Source organism: Natator depressus, chromosome 14 (genome assembly GCF_965152275.1).
Source record: "Natator depressus isolate rNatDep1 chromosome 14, rNatDep2.hap1, whole genome shotgun sequence".
In the NCBI taxonomy this organism is placed as follows: Eukaryota; Metazoa; Chordata; order Testudines; family Cheloniidae; genus Natator; species Natator depressus.
In genome coordinates this window covers 20,109,268-20,113,455 of record NC_134247.1, presented here as the reverse complement: position 1 = coordinate 20,113,455, position 4,188 = coordinate 20,109,268, and the positions used below count along the sequence as shown (strand labels likewise).

The window sequence follows — 4,188 nt, the reverse complement described above, 5'->3', positions numbered from 1 at the left end:
CCAGCAGCCTTGTATAACAGTCTGATTAACCTTGCACATAGCGGGGTGCAGAAATGGAATTAAAGCTCTTTGCATAAGATACAGAGATTTCCCACCATTTTGTATGTGTAAAATTCATGAGTTTTTGTTGAAAACATTTTATTTTATTTGTTACATAAACCAGACTTAGCCTATGGCTTCCTCATCAGCTATCATGTCTCCTAAGCCCACCTGCCTGCCTCTTTGAAGCTCCACATAACGCCACCTTCATCCATGTAAATGTGCTTGGGATCAAATTTCCTGCCGAGGTTGCAGAATTCCAAGGAGCCCAAAGATTGTGGAATGAAATAGACGTTTACACTGGAGGTGTAAGATCCACTGAGCAATTTGGGACCACAGTATTTCTGTTGCCTGAAAGGACAAAAGAAGAAGCTCACTTATGGCCAGATCCAAAGCCCACTGTAGTCAATGGGAGTCTTAAATTGGGATGTATTGGGAGGCTCACCAGTGTGAGTGATGGGTGGTAACTGGGAGACCTGGGTGGCGACTGTCCATTCCTTGGGCATGGGGAACTGTGGAGGGAAAAGAAAGTTGATCTACATCCTTCTCTCATTCAGTTTGCATCACTGTGGCTTTAGAAAAGGCCACGTGCCCAGTTCTGCTCTTGATGTTATGCAGGTGACCCCACCAATCGTAATTCGTCATCCACACATTGGCCAGTCTGTTTGTCTGACAACGGACCTCAGCACAGTAGCATCTGTGTAACCGAGAGCAGACCATGGCCCCCTTCCATCTAAGGGAACACGGCAGTAGGGACTGACGGGGATAGATGGAGGCCATAGACAAACAAGTGGGCAGACCTGGCAACCCCAAGGCTGGGTTCAGCCGGGTGCAGAGGGCCAGCATGGGGCCGATGACCCATTTACCACCCATCTACCAGCAGAGCTTGCTCCTGTGTTGATACTAGCATCAACACAGGGCAGCAGGCAAGCTGCTGGAACATGCTCTATTCAGAGTCTCCCAGTGGCTGGATCAGCCCTTGGCACAGGCTAGGGTAATTCTGAGAGCTGTCCTAACTTGTGCCCTTACTGACACAGTTTGTATCAGGTTTGCAGCAGCAGGGAGTTGCCGGACAACAGGACCTCACTAGTCACACCTCTTCCCACCCCTGGTCTGCTCCCACCCTAGATCACTCTCTGGGTGTTTCAGCAGGCGTGGTGCAGCACTGGTGAAATTGTGCCACTGCAGCATATCTGGCGAAGATGCTCTAGGCTGACAGGAGCAGCATAAGCTATGTTGGCAGGAGAACTCAGCCGCTGACAGCGCTGTGCACACAAAGGCTTATGTTGATGTAACTTATGTTGCTCAGAGGAGTGGAATATTCACATCCCTGAGCGACACACGTTTTGCTGACATAGGCTGAAGTGTAGACGTAGCCTAAACCAGGGGTGGCCAACCTGAGCCTGAGAAAGAGCCAGAATTTACAAATGTACATTGCCAAAGAGCCACAGTACTACATAAGCAGCCCCCATCCGCTCGCCCACCACGGCTCCCAGGACCTCCCACCCACTGGCAGCCCTGCCGATCAGCGCCTCCCCCTCCCTCCCCGCACCTGCCAATCAGCTGTTTTGTGGTGTGCAGGAGGCTGTGAGGGGGAGAAATAAGGACACGGCAGGCTCAGGGGAGGGGGTGGGAAGGGGTGGAGTGGGGGCAGGGCCTGTGGCAGAGCCAGGGGTTGAGCAGCGAGCACCCCCCGGCACCTTGGAACGTTGGCGCCTGTAGCTCCAGCCCTGGAGTCGGTGCCTATACAAGGAGCCACATGTTAACTTCTGAAGAGCCACGTGTGGCTCCAGAGCCACAGGTTGGCCACCCCTGCCCTAAACCAATATAAGATGGGTTTAAACTGTCATTACAATCCACTCACAAAGTTGCACCAGTTAAACTAAATCAGTTTAAAGTCATCTCTTTAGTTAAACTGGTGCAGTTCTGTGCATAGACCAGGCCGTAGGAAGTACATAGGCCTCATGCAGGCCCTCTGCAAAGGGGTGAATTTCACTCTAAAGAAGGATCGATGCATTTGGGACCTTCTTCACTGGAGTTTTGTAGAAGGAAAGTTACCCTATTTGGTGTTCTTCTGGGGTCGTTTCCTGGAGGTTTCTATTTCTAACTCCCAATGACTTCTTGTGGGGAATGCATTTTTACAAAAAGGTCTGTGCTCATAGAAGTTGACAGCATTGGAAACAGAAGGTCTGTATGTAGCAACAGGCCAGGTACCGCATGGAGAGCAGCAATTGCACAGGAGATAGTAACACCTGAAAAACACAAGAGGAAAGGCTGTTGTTTTCCCCAACCTGAGCATGGTAGTAGGAGTTGTGTCTCCTGGCTAGAACAAGAAACAAGAGCCTCCAGGTTTTGAGCCCTATTCCTACCTTGTGGTCAGAGTAAGGAAACTGACTCCTGGGTTCCATTCCCTGATCTTGTGCGACCTTGGGCAAGCCACTTGAAACTCTCTGTGCCTTGGTTTACCAGTCAGTACAATTGTTATAATCATTCTTACCTGTCTCACAGGAGTGTTCTGAGTCAATAAGTGTTTGGAAAGTGTTCAGAGATTCTTGGGTGAAAGCTGTTATAGAAGGGCAAATTATTATTCAGTGAAAGGTACAGAAACTTCTTTACTACACTTTCACAGTATCCCACAAACAAAAACACACTGTTGCAGCTTCTTCAGTTTCTTTAATCATCTCCTCTTAAAGAATGAACTGCTGGCATAATTCAGAAGGCGCACGCCTTGGAAAGACAGAAAATGTATGGCATTGTGTCCAGCCTGTGTTTGAAATGGTAGAAGACCTTGAATAAGCTTTTTATGGTCCCCATGGCTTTGCTTGACCATAATGTCAGCTTGTAATTAGCAACAGATACCACATCTGTCACTCGAGATGTTATCATCAATCTTCTTGTGTTTCAAAGTGAGGAGAGGCATGTAAATTATGGGCAATTAGGTCTCTGAAATAGGCTTTATGGGGTTTGAAATATTTGCAGAGGGACTGGGATGCCTGGAGTCTGTTGCAAAGATACCAGTCGAGAAGGCAGCGAAACAGACAGTAGAGCAGCTCTGAAACTGGTGGCAGGTCTCCTATAGAAAACCTGCTGCCTCCTTTTAGGCCATTGAAGTAGGATTTCTATAGCTTTGCAGGTAAGATTTAAGAGGGTCTCTACATTTTCAGAGAAGGAGTGAATGGACAAGGCAGTAACTGCTTTCCTGATTCTGTAACATTAAGTGGTTTGCTCAGATTCATTCATAAAGCAGAAATACAGAAATCAGAAATAGGGAAAGACCAATTACCTCATACAGCTGATTGCAGCCAATGCAGACCTGTTTTTTATTCCACATTTTTCTAGTGCCTAGCTAGTTTTAAATATCCCAACTAGGGCCAGTTGGAAATATTCTGTCTGAAGTTTTGTCGATGGAAAATTGGATTTTCAATCAAATGAATATTTTCATAGAAAGTGTCTGCTTGCCTCAAAAATTTCCATTTTTTCATCCGGAAACCAAAAACATTTGTTTTCAGCCAAAAGTTTTTCTGGTTCTGGTCAAAAATGACCTGTATTTAGCCATATATTTGAGGTTTGGGGGTTTTCTGTCTTTCAGCACAGTTGAAATTTTCCACTGAAAATTTTAACAAAAACAAATAAAAATCATTTTCAGCAAAATTTTCTGCAGAAAAAGAACATTTTCTGACCAATTCTAATCACTTCCCTTGGGAGCCAATCAGATTGCACTGTCAGAGTCAGGTCTGTATATCTGATTTCATATCATTACAATATGCTCTGTTCCTTCCTTGTCTTGGCCTCCCACAAAGAAGTCAAGTTGTCCCCATAACATCACTTCAGTGGGACTCCCCAAGATGCCAGATAGAACAGAATTTGGCCCCATACTATCTGTGTGGTGTTAAATTCTCTCCTTTCATTTGTTGAAAGAATTCAGACCTTGCTCATCTGCTGCAATAAGGCATCCACCGCTGGTAAAAACACAGCCAAAAAAGATTATCTGCCTTCAAACGAAATTAGTGTATGTTTAGAAAAGAGTTAAATTTTGTTCCCTTTATGGTTGCAGCCACATCTTCCAAGCTGTTAACCTGGAGCTGAACTTCAGATAATACAACCCTAACCTTGCTCCTTTATAAGAGCCAGCAGTCAACTGCTACTTTG

At 45.9% G+C, this 4,188-nt stretch overlaps 1 long non-coding RNA gene across 1 annotated transcript; it reads right to left on the bottom strand.

Annotated features, from left to right (window-relative positions):
• Nucleotides 1–216: 216 nt before the first annotated feature.
• Nucleotides 217–2,207, bottom strand: LOC141998019 (uncharacterized). The gene is made up of 3 exons (XR_012641795.1): nucleotides 2,098–2,207; nucleotides 485–551; nucleotides 217–390 (listed from the first exon to the last, which is right to left on the bottom strand). It is a non-coding gene; the product is annotated as an uncharacterized LOC141998019 (long non-coding RNA).
• Between the last annotated feature and the right edge of the window lie 1,981 nt (nucleotides 2,208–4,188).